Genomic DNA, 13361 nt, shown 5'->3' with positions numbered 1-13361 from the left:
CCGAATTGCGGAATCTGCTCCCACTGCATCTCCAGCTACAGCACTGGCTTTTTGCAAAGATACACTTTACCATTACCACATTTCTACCATGTACAGCGGTGCTGTAAATCAGGGTTTATTGCACGTTTGTGATTATTAATATTGTAACACTTTGGGGGTTTTCGGGTCACAGCGAGATATGGAATCAAAATGCAGCGATCTTACTGCATCACTAAAAGGCCCAGGCCTGCTAGCGATGCTCATGATCGCTACAATATTATTAATTATGTTCTGATTACTGAGATTCACTTTGATTTGCTTTCATCACGGTTTATTTATCAGATGTACTAGTGTTAATTGATTAGTGTTGCATGTGTTTTCTTTAGTGTCTGTGGGCTGAATCCTCACCTGAACTGAGCTCGGCCCTGGCAGTGGTCAGCGTCACGAGTCCTTGCTTGATTGTTTCCCCCCTCACCGAGCTGCAGAAGGGCGTAGAGGGGGGGGGGGGGGGTTCCTTTGGCATTGTTCCTAAGTGCAATGCTCGGGTGGAGTATAAATTACAGAGACAGTCGTTTCATATGGCCAAACAAGGGCGTAGGTTTGGTTTGAGCTTTGGTGGGGACAAATGTTTTTTTTTTTGGGGGGGTGGAGTCATGGTTGCTTGGGGGGTCCGGGGGCATGCCCCCCGTGAAGATAAAAAAAAAAAAAACACTATAAATGCTTGTTTCTTGTTACATTTCAGAGTGGGGTTTAAGCATTTCTATGCCAGTCATGCGCTGAATATACTACTTGTCATCCAAGGGGGAAAAGAAGATCACTACATAGAATACATTAAGTAAATATGAAATGGTACACACCACTTCATAGATCATTTTGTTTCTAAACTCTGACTGTAGGTCATTGTATTTCTGTCATAAGACTCCAACTTCAACTTTGAAGTGCTTTATATTGTTGGAAAATTCCAATTAAAAAAATATTATCTAGAAACTTTCTTGTTTTTATGGGGAAAACTTCAAAGGACTACTGAAAGCAGCTGAAAAGTTTCATTATCTGACAACCAGAGAGCAGATCAAACTTAAAGTAAACTTAAGTTACTGAAGTAGCGGAATATTACCCTGAAGGGTATAAGACCCCGTTCACACTTATTAGGCCGGCCCTGGGCCACCTCAAATTTAGTCCGGCTTTTTTCAGACACCCTGTTCACACTTGCGGTTTTAGGAGCCTAAGTGCATTCACATATGCGGGCGAAAAGCCGGCTTAAACGAAATGCATGCCGGGAATAAACAAATCTGCTCAGACAAACCAGTGACGCAGGACATTAGGTCTGCTTACAGGTGTATGCGATGTGTTTATAATCACAACTTATTAATATTGATTGGCTATTGTTCGGTTCTATATTTTATTTGAAAGTAATCTTAACCCTTTGCAGCCGAAGCTTTCTAAAATAATTAAAAATGTGCCGGTTCAATGGGGAATCTAATTAATATATTTCCATTTTCAAATGTCTATCTTCGGTTCTGCAAGTTTAAAAGTGCGGTTATACAATTCACCCAAAAGCGAGGCACCTTTATTAGGACATCTGCATTAAATCACAAGAAATCGTATGCATTAGTATGCAATCCTCTGCATGGAAAGCAGAATCTGTGACGCGTCTACAGTTTTATCCTCAGACAGCAGCGCTGGACACTTCCTGCAGTTTATGTTTTAACTTTATCTTCATCCACATTGTAAACAGCGCTTTAATTTCTGCATTGTCCCAGTTGTCACCTCTATTATTATTATTATTTCTATTTCTTGGCAGACACCCTTATCCAGGGTGACTTACAACATAAGTGCAAACAAAGTGCAATAATACAGAGAAGTACAAGGCATCAATCATTACAAATTCAATTTGGCTAAAACAGCAATTCAAAATACATTTTACAAATTCCAATTTACAATTTACACAAGTACAGTAAGTGACTTCCTACATCCTGGACGGTGAAAGCTAGGTGCTGTCAAGATGTAGGGTCACAGTCAAGGGCTACGGGAAAGGGAGCAAGGAGGAAACAATCAAGAACGCGAGAAGCATAATAAAAACTGTGAAGTGCTATCTAGCGGGGATAGAGGACTAATATTACAAGTACTGTCGGAAAAGATGCGTCTTGAGTAAGTGCCTGAATGAGGTCAAGGACTGAGACTGTTTTGACTTCGGTGGGCAGGTCGTTCCACCATTTAGGGGCCAGGGATGGGAAGGAGGGGCTCTGGAGGAAGGGGAGTAGAGAGGAGGTAGAGATAGTCTTCTGGCACTGGAGGAACACAGTGGTCTGGAGGGGATGTATGGAGAGACGAGTGACTGAAGGTAGCTTGGTGTAGTGTGGTCAAGACAGCGGTAGGTGAATGCGTGCCGCTATCGGGAGCCAGTGGAGGGAGCAGAGCAGTGGAGTAGCGTGTGCGAATCGTGGCAGAGAGAATACCAGACGAGCCGCAGAGTTCTGGATGAGCTGGAGCGGCGGGTAGTAGATGCAGGCAGGCCGGCCAGGAGGGAGTTGCAGTAGTCCAGGCGGGAGAGGACCAGTGACTGGACGAGTAGGTGAGTCGAGTAGTCGGTGAGAAAGGGACGGATCCGGCGTATGTTGCTCAGGAAGAATCTGCAGGTGCGTGTCAGCGTGGTGATGTGCTGGGAGTAGGAGAGCGCAGGATCGAGGATGACTCCTAGGTTTTTAGCGGAAGAAGAAGGAGAGAGTGTGGTGGATTCCAAGGGGATCGAGATGGGGAGGTCAGCAGAAGGTGAGGAAGAGTGGGGGAAAAAGAGGAGATCCGATTTGGAGAGGTTGAGCTTGAGGTGGTGCGAGTGCATCCAGGCAGAAATAGCAGACAAGCAGGAAGAGATGAGTGAGGGGATGAGAGGGTCAGAAGAGGGAAAAGACAGGAAGATCTGTGCATCATCAGCATAGAAGTGGTAGGAGAAACCATGGGAAGCGATGAGGGGGCCCAGGGAGCGAGCGTAGAGAGAGAACAGGAGCGGGCCCAGGACGGAGCCTTGGGGAACGCCTGTGAAGAGAGGTTGGGTGGTGGGTGAGGAACCTCGCCATGTCACTTGGTAGGTGAGAGGTCCTGTGAGGTAAGAGCAGTCCCAGAGATCCCAAGGTCAGCGAGGCAGGAGAGGAGGATGGAGTGATCAACGGTGTCAAATGCTGCGGAGAGGTCAAGGAGGATGAGGACTGAGGAGAGGGAGGCTGCCCGAGCACGGCTGAGGGAGTCAGTGACAGCCAGGAGAGCCGTCTCAGTGGAGTGAGCTGTGCGGAAGCCAGATTGCAGAGGATCAAGGAGTGAGTGTTGGGACAGAAAGTCCGAGAGCTGACGGTGGACCGCCCGCTCAAGAGTCTTGGAGAGGAAGGGAAGTAGGGAGACGGGGCGGTAGTTCTGAGGAGAGGTGGCATCAAGGGTTGGTTTCTTGAGCAGTGGGATGACAGCAGCTTGTTTAAATGCAGAGGGGAAACAGCCAGAGAGGAGTGAGGAGTTGAGGAGGGAGGAGATGAAGGGGAGAAGCTTAGGAGCGGTTGCTTGGAAGAGACAAGAAGGGAGAGGGTCCAGGTCACACGTTGTGGGTTTGTGACGTAGGAGCAACACTGGCATTTATGATTGTACTGCTCAGCTCAATATAACTGCATTTCGGATTGCATAGTAAATAACCGGTCTCGTATTAAAATGCACTGATTCGAATGGAAACCTGCTTCGTTTTAATGCAAAATTCGGATAATTAATAAAGTTCCCGTTCACAATTTCACAATGCAATTTCCACGTGTAAAATGCATACTGTTAAATTTCAGACTTCAATCATACTTAGTACAAGCACAAACAATAGCAAGTTTACCAGCTACACACTTTTATTTTAATCGACCGAGTAGTTTGAACTGTTTACATTATAACTCATTACTTAGCCTAGACTTTTATAAAATATATAAAGATGTGAGCTAGTGAAATATAACAATACATTTAAGGCTATAGATCGATATGACATTCAAACAATACAGAGACAATACTGTGTCCTGCAGCGGTGTAGCTGTGTCGGTGCCCGTGTTTACTCTGTGTTTATTCTGTGTTTATTGTGTTTATTCCGCGTCTCTCAGACACGCAGTCTCTGGGGGCGGGGCTTGAGTTGCGTCACACGCTGACGCTTTTCACCCGGCCCAGGGCTCGGCGCGTTCACAGTTACATTTAGGCCGGCATTAGGCCGGGTCGAAAGATTTAGGCCGGGTCAAAAAGCGGGACTAGTTTTGACCCGGCCCAGGGCCGGCTTAAATCTCAAGTGTGAACGGGGTCTAAGTAGTAACAAGAACAAATCATTCAATTCATAGAGCAACAAGGTAAAAAGTGAAATGTTTGTCTTTGAATGTCTCTCAATCTATGGTTGTTTCACCCTTCCTCGATTGAAGAAAACTTAGATTGTACAGTTCGTCTTATAAATCAGCAGAATTCACTTTCCCATTCCCATAAGTATTTATGCAGACTCTGGCCTTGCTGGGGGGTATGTTTGATGAGAATAACATTGTTTTCTGATGTCAGTGATCTCATACAATAGTGAGTATTGTGCGCGTGCAGACAGAACTGCACGTGTGTAAACAGTATTAAGGAGCGCGTTACCGTTTCTCCCAAGTCCTCACACACTTTCACGCCTCAGTGATCTTGACATGGTCCCTGACGTCAGACACGGGTTGAGTGATGCATTATGGGATTTTAAGTTCTCTTGTCTGCTGATTGTGCTTCAAACCAAATGTAAGGATCTCCAAACACCTACAAATCCCAGGGTTCCATTACATATAAAGTGCCAGGAATTTTTTTATCTCTTTAATAACTCTGCACTCACAGATGAAATCGGGAGCAATACACTATTGAATCATTCACTGCACCCTGGCTTCAGAACCTAAAACCGAAGACAATCACATTAGCATTTTGGTTTTCAATCAGTAGGAACAACGATCTGGACAGAGTTAACTCTTTCTGGAGCATATAAAATTACTTGACGTTTCAGATTTATCACAATTATTGGCAGGGACAATTCAACATTCCCTTAATATTGGCAGGGACATGTCTCTACCGTCCCTACCTAAATCTATGCCGTTGTGGCCAAATAACTTTGATTGCCTGCTCATAGTCCGCACATTCTAGAATAGGAAAAGCTTGGAAATGATCTTGATCTGTCACATGCTGCATAGTGACCTGGCCAGATCAAACTTGAACCACTGATAGTGTCTGTATATGTGTCCTGGCTACCGGGACCTTCCAGACTGTGGCAGGTGATGCAGTGGGATCACCCAGTCCACTGTGTCCGGCCACTTTGACCAGTTCTTAACAGCATTGCTGTGACATGCTGAGGATCACATTCAATTCCTCAGTGCCAGAGGAAACCATGAGGGGAGAATGCATGGGCTTCATGAAGTTGGTGATGGGTGTCATTGACTGCAGCCATGTCGCTATCTGTGCACCTACAGAGGTGGAAGCGGCTGCCATTAACCAAAAGGATCTATTCCCTCAACATACAGGTTGTCTGTGATGCAACGGGTTGCATCATTAATGTCCTGGCAAAGTACCCACGGGGGCTCACGATATCTATGTCTGGCATTTGTCAAGACAGGACAGTCTGGACACCTCCTGAATGCGAGTATAAACCTCACTGTCATTGTCCTCAACATACTCACGGCAGTGCTCTTTCCATACAGGAATGTGCATAGTATAGATTGTTTGAAATGCTTGAGATTTTTGCAACAAAGCATAAGGTTGTGAGATGGAGCCTCAATGCCTGAGCAGGATGTAGGATGGCATGCATATATAGAATCAAACCTAATGCTATAATGTGAATTGCATTACTACTGCTGTGTGTCCAGCATTAGTCTAGCAGTGCTACTGCAGTGCTGTGTATAAGAGTATGTTATATATGTACACAATGGAGAATGTCCACAATGCTTGTATACACACCTAAGTCTTGACTGACTTGATTCCATTCCACCCTCATCCCCATAGATGGAAAGGGACCCAAAAGTGGCAGCCATTGCCTGCTGTTCAGGGTGCTGTAGTCACTCTGAGGGGGCTCCTCCCCCAGTGCCTTGCTACTCCTGGCAGAGAGTGGTCAGGCGCTCCTTGATACAGGCATGGAGGCCACATTCCACAGTAGGTAAAGTTGGCAATAACTAATCTAGCTGAAGCTTCACCATAGAAAAATCCTTGGCCAGCGGGGTGCAATGAATTGTTTTTGACTGTCTTTTCTTCTGATTCCACCAGGCCAGGCGAGATGGGGAGATTCCGGTCGACGGAGCTGCAAAGTCTTGGATCCTTGGAGTGGTCGGGAGATCGAGGCCAGTTGGAGATCGGGATGGACCGGGACCAAGGGGGGACACAGCTAGAGGAGTCGTCGGACTCCTCACGGAGTGGGTCCCAGCCAGAAGCCCAGCCAACCATCTACCCAGAGCCCAACCTGCCCAGGACTGCTCCCCGCTCACAGAAGCAGGCAGGATCCAGGAGAGGCCTCGGATTCCAGGGACAGACCAGGCCGGACCGACTAAATGTCCCTGAGGGAGGCCTCCTGCAGCCAGAGCCCGGACTTCTCCCCGCAAGACTGGCTCCCTGCAAGCTGAGACAGAAGATCCCCGGAGATGGAAGCAGCTCCCCAGCCAGGTGAATCTTGCCCCAATCTCCAGATTGAGAGTCTCCGGACCCGTTCTCAGGTAGGAAAATGAGCAGAATGGCCAAGCAGAAGGCACCACAATGCGGTCCATTTCATCCAACAGGTTGGAGATTAGACCACGGCTCTCACCCGGCTGGAATTCAGCAGGTCCGTGCTGCAGAGAGGACTGGGCTTTGCCCCTTCTGACTTGAACTGCTTGGTGAAACTGCCTGGACCTAGGGACGTGTTTGAGGTGAGTTTTAAAAAAGTGCTGGAGAGTTTCTGGACCATTTTTAGAGCGAAGAAAAACTGCATGACCCTGAGTGACTTTGTAGTAGAGACTTTGATTGACAGAGAATTAAAGATTATAACCATACAATTCTTTAATGACACAGTGGCAGAGTACGATGTAGAGGTATGGCTGAGGAGACACTGTGAGATCCTGTCGGAAAGTAATAGTTATGGATGAGGATGGGGTTTGGACCAGTGCTCAGTGGTGGCAGGTACACCTGCAGGTGGAAGTGGCCTCCATGGCGGGGTATGCCACCTGCTGAGCAACGTAGCATTAGGAGCAACCAGAGGGCTAGTCTTCTACCATGGCATGCCCAAGCTTTGCAGGAACTGCAGGGCCCTGGGTCATCTGGCTTCAGCTTGCACAGTTATTAAGTGCAAGATCTTCAGCAAAGACCATCTGACCAGGGTCTGCAACCTGTGTGGTGGAGGAGGGTACCTTTTTAGGAATTGTCCCTCTACCTATGTAAATAGGGTGCAGGCCATTGAGGGGAGTGGAGAGGAAGAAAAGCAAACAGAGACGGCTATAAATGGCGAAGGGGGAAGGGAAGTGGACCGTTATGGAAGAAGGGCAGGGAGGAGGAGAGTGAGTGACGGGGGGTGAAGAGTAAGCGAGTCAATACTGCTCTGTCACCTGCTCGTCGGGCTTCGGCTATGAAGGAACCAGGGAGAACTCCCAGTACCACATGCTCTGGAGGACCAAGAGAGGTTTCACCAGCCTTTCCGAATGGTGGGAACCGAGTTGCCCCCCTTGCAGGCTTCCTAAAGGATCATGCGGTGAGGCAAATTGTTGAAGTTATGGGTGCAAGCACTAAGCTAGGTGAGGGAGAAGAGAGAAGTGGGGAAGAGAAAGGTTTCTTTACATGATTGTTATGGAGCGGGTATTAGCTCTCACTGCCTCTATGGCTTTAACAATCATATGTGAAAAGCATTGCTGAGAGGAAAAAGAGGGACAATGTTTTAAACTCTCTGGCTAGTATGAAGGCCGACATCATCTGCCTCCAGGAGTGTGGCATCCATTTCCAGAAGGAATACAAAGATCTCCGGGACAGTTGGACCCTAGGCGAGTCTTTCTGGTCTGGGTCCAACATGTCCCAAGCAGATGGGATTGCCGTATTCCTGAAGAACTCGTTTATCAAGGTTAAAAAATGTAAAGTAATAGAGTTTGTCCAGCCTTGACTTTAAATACAAGGGGACTGTATTGAGGCTGATCAATGTCTATGCCCCCACTAGCCAGAGAGAGAGAGAGTCCTCTTTTTCCCGCAGATGCGCCCACCAGTTGTCATTTCAGGTGATTTCATCTGTGCCCTGACAGATGTAGACTGGAGCAAGCCACACAACGATAGCTCTAGCAGGGATTGACTCGCGTTCATGGAGGACTTTGAACTCCGAGATGCAGGTCAGGACCTGGTGCCCCAGTTCACCTGGGTGAGTTCTTCTGGCTCCTCCTTCTCCAGGATAGATCTCGTCCTCCTCAGCAAGCCACTGGAGAGGACCGCCATGTCATCAGAGGTGGTCTTCTTTTCAGACAGGCAGTCAGGGCCTGGGGTCTGGAAGCTCAACACCTCGCTGCTCGATGACCCTCATCTCATTAAGACCTTTGGCAGACACCTTGAGGAGTGGAGGACCCTGAGGGACCTTTCTGATTCCCCCATAGAGTGGTGGGAGATGGTGAAGGTTAGAACCAAGGGCTACTTCATTCAGCTAGGTAAAAGTTCGCGAGAGGCAGGCAAGATATTCCTATCTAACACTTGTGTAAATTCTAAATGTATCAAATGTTTTATGCCTGAACTACACTGTATTATTGCACTTTGCATTGCTTTTATATTTTGTAAGTCACCCTGGACAAGGGCGTCTGCTAAGAAATAAATAATAATAATAATAAAATCCCGGCTCCAGCTCAGAGACTTTAACGTGCCTGATGAGGTGGCCCGCGTGAACTTAGCCTCTCTGCCCTATATATGGAGGAACAGGAAAAGATCAAGGTCCTTTCCAGGGTCTGAATCATGGAGGATGATGAGAAATGTAGCCGTATCTTCAAGAAGATGAAGGAGAAGCGGTCTACAATGTCCTCCATGATCGACTCCTTGGGGCAGGAGGTGGAGGGCAGAGAGGGTGTTGAGACAGTGGTGTGGGACTTCTACAGAAAGTTATATGACCAGAAGGTGGTGGATCAAAATCTGATTCATGGGGTCGGTGTACAGAGAGGGTAAACTGGCCCCTTCTATGGAGGAGAAGGGAGATCCTAAGGATCTGAAGAACTGGCGGCCGGTTAGCCTCCTGTGCACCGACTACAAGATACTGGCCAAAGCACTTATGCTCCGGCTACAGTGGCCACTCCCTCAAGTTGTAGGTCCCGACCAGGTCTGTGGTGCCCGGGGGAGATCGGCGGCTGACAACGCCATGCTGCTCAGGGATGTCATGGCCTACTCGAAGTAGAGATGGCCTCCCTTGGTCCTGAAGAAGGCCAGAAGCAGCAGGTTCCTCGTGAACCCCCACCTGACCAAACTATTTCCGCTCAGGTCGAGGTTGGAGAGGGTTGCCCCATCGGCCCTGGTGTACATCCTCTGTCTGGAGCCGTTCATGTAGGTAATCCACCAGGACGCCAGGGTGACAGGTTTCCATCAAGGACCAACACAGGCACCTGGAGCTGGGAGGAAGCCAAGGTACAAAGGAAGATCCAAGGCTGGAGCACAAGGACCCTGAAGATGACTGGTAAGGTGCTGGTCGTAAAGGCCATCCTCTTCCCTATTCATCTCTATGTAGGCATGATATTTCCCCCTGCCCTTCTTCTTTTTCCAGGGGAGTAAAATGGAGAGGCTGAAAAGAGTGTTGTTGGTGAAGGTGCCCTGGATGGAGGTAGGGGGGTCACTGCTGTTGTGTGGCTCATTAAGGTGCAGGGGCTGGCATCTGTGGATAAGAAAATCCAGGCTGCTGGCAGGAAAGTGAGTTTCATGAACCGCTTTTATTTTGCCAGGAGTCTGAGACCATTCGGCCTCTGCACCATGGATAATGCCAGGCCACCCTCATGGGATCCCCCACTGTTCTACAGGGTACTCCGAGCCTTCGCACTTGAATTAGGCCTCGACAAAGCCTTAGCGGTCTCCTGGGACTACAAGACCATCTGTATCCAGATGAGATCCCAGAAGACCAGCAGAAAAGAAGATTTTCCTCCCGAAACCTGCAGAAAGATCTGGGCTAACGCTACGCACATTTGCCTTACAAATACGCAAAAAGATGTCTCCCTACTCAAGTGTTCATGTATAGAAGGGGCTTAGCCCAGGTGGACATCTGCCCCTACAAGGTTTCCCTGGGAAAGGAGACTAAGGCTCACATTTTTAAGGAATGCCCCTTTGCGTGCAGAGTCTGGCTCTTGTTTTCTCCGTTCCTCCACAAGTTCGCCGTTCCCAGCAGATTCTATATGGGCCCTCTAGAGCAGTGGTTCTCAAACTTTTGCTGCCCAGATTGTGGCTGAGGACCCCCACCTACTGATGGTAAAAATTTGTGATGGGTGGGGGGGGGCTGTGACGATACAAATTTGTGATAGCAGGGCAGGGGTAGGGTTGATGTTAAACACTTGCGAGAGCAGGGGGGGGTTGATGGTAAATACTTGTGAGAGCGGGGGGTTTTGTGCATTTACCAAAAAAATTCAGACATCATTGGCTGGTTTCACAGACCTTGATTAGCACTAGTCCAGGACTACTCTACCTAAATTTACATTGGGTAATCCAAGACTAGTGCTAATTCAGGTCTGTGAAACCAGCCCCATGTGTTCTTCGAAACATTTTTGTTTTGTTTTAAGTTTCCATATATCGCACAACACTTTGCTGTAAAGATGGCGGATGAAGAAACAATAACACAGAATAACACAGAGTGGTCCACAGGCATACTGGCAAATAATTTATCAGTGTAATCGTGTATTTTCAATACATTTTTAAAATTTAATCTGGTCCAATGTCTGCTGACATGTGTGGCATGTGAGGGTCTTTTTATGACGGATTTGAACTTTGTGATATCCAATGACTTTTATTTAAGTAATGGGCATTATACAAATCAAATGTTTTAATTTAGATAGGCTATGTGGGGCATCTGAAGTGTGGTTTAGTATTGTAACGCTTGTGCGGGTTACAATGGGTAGACCCAACTCATCATTGTGAGTCATTTTATTATTATTACTGCAGCACACACAGGTCTCAGGGACTGAACACACTCACACAATCGTTTCTCCACCTCCCTTCACCTTTTATCCCCTCTCCCTGCGTTCCTCCCCACCGCACTGCCTTTACCCGTTTAACCGTTTAATGGGTGCGGTATCACGCTACGATATTAAAAAACTGTGTATTTCTATCAACAAGAGAAAATAAATTGACGTGATTGTCACGTGATGAAATTCGAAGGTTTGTAAAACCTTGGAGACCGAACGAACCTTTGAACGTTCAAAGACAGCCCTAGTTTTTACCATGATACACCACCCTAAACTGTTCCATTAACCATATTTTACATTACCATGCTATACTACACCTTGTATTTGTTCCACAGTACTCCACACTACGATCTTGTCGGGGACAATTTCACAGCCTCATGTTTGACAGATGGTCTCATATGATATTCTTGTTCCCTTGTCACACTTTTCAGCTGCTTTCTACCACTGTCTTTTGCTTCTTGGGCTTGTATTTATATATTATAATGATGCAAAACAACCCCATGAATATGTCACAGCTAAGGGTGGCCAATTTAGCTGGAGCACTACTTTGACCTTGCCCCCCTCTGTTTAACGATGGAGGGAACCATCAACCACACCCCTCGTGCATGTTCGGACCAGGACCCCAGAACACCACAATAGACCCAGGTAAGCCATGAATGTTTATTACAATAAACAGAAATAAAAGCAAGGCATAAGTCTGCAATCAAGACAGTGTGCAAATAATGGCAAATTCTAAAACTAAAACTAAAATTGCCTTTAATTAAAAGGGGCGATAAAAGAAGCTAAAACCCTAACCTAATAAAAAAGAAATACATGAAAAAGAAAACCAAATGCTAGTAAAAGAAAACCATAAAAATATCTATAATCACACTGTTCCTCAATAATGAAGATTTCAATATGTTTTTCCCACAGGCAAAAGAAACCGTCTATACAATCACAGTAAGTATTTATCTAATCACTATAGTAATACTTTGGTTGGGAAGAAACATATTTACTAATAACCAACGGATAACTAGACTAACTGTCTTAATCCTCCTTCATATAGATGCTGTAGCAGGAGCTTTCGTCAGGTAAGTGGAAAAGTACCTAGATGCACTTGTAGCGTAAGGTACACTTATACATTTCAATTAAAGAAGTGAATTTATAGTATCACCTTATCACGAATCCTGGAATCTTGTAGAACTAAATTTCTGTAATAATTGGACGCAGACACCAATTCCAAAGATATAAATTGTCAAATTTATTCAAAACAAAGACTAAATGTAGCACTACACTAATTATACAAAAGGGAAAAACTAATTAAAATTCAACTCTAGATCAACAAATCAAAGACAAATCACTTCCGTGACCAAATCAAAGACCAAGGGATCGCATATGATAACACAAATCGTTAAACAAAAAAGGTTATAAACACATTGACTACAATACCGGTTAGTAAGACGAAGGTGAGTCTCTCGTTAGTATTATTAGTCAGACATTAAATAACTACGCAGGTTAGTATTTATGTCAGGTAACTTCTCGTTATATATATATATCACGTTTAGGTGCCGAGAAAGATCCTATCATTACTTGTTACCACAATTTCCCTTAACTGATTATTATTCAATGATTAAGGATAGGCAGGGCCACCAATAATCTAATGTCTATTAACTTGTGTCAATTTCAGACTAAACAGTTAAACAGGAATGAGAAGATATTTCTCGGCGTTGACAGATTTTATTTCTAAAATTATCAACAAAACAGTTTAATGCAACACACATTTATATTTAAGAAAACTAAATGATATTACACATTCTAGAGTTATGAATCACAGATTAACATTTCTAATTGATTTCTCAAATGTCATGAATCATGAACTACAAACTGTTAAACTTATCTGAACTTCGTCGCAGAGAGGTCTCTCTGGCTTCGGGCTCAGATAACAGCACACGGCACGAGGTCCGTGTGGTTTGTAACAAAGGCAGTCCGGTTCGGCTTTGTCCAAGTTGGGGTTTCGCGAAAGTAGACTCGTTTCCAAACAGATTTTCCACTGGTTTGAAGGCTCCAAGGTTGTGCACAAAATCTTCTTGGCAAGCAGGGTCTCTCACCGTACTTATTTGAAGACAAAGTCTTTGAGGAAAGCAGGGCCCTGTTTGTTCCAAGGGTCAAGTTTCTTAAGACTCAAATAGCTATTTAAATGACTGACACTTTCGTATACAGTCGTATACAGTCGAGGCGGGCAGCACAGTCTGTAAAGTTCTTTAT

This window comes from Amia ocellicauda, chromosome 2 (assembly GCF_036373705.1).
Source record: "Amia ocellicauda isolate fAmiCal2 chromosome 2, fAmiCal2.hap1, whole genome shotgun sequence".
NCBI classification, from domain to species: domain Eukaryota; kingdom Metazoa; phylum Chordata; class Actinopteri; order Amiiformes; family Amiidae; genus Amia; species Amia ocellicauda.
This window is presented reverse-complemented; position numbering follows the sequence as displayed.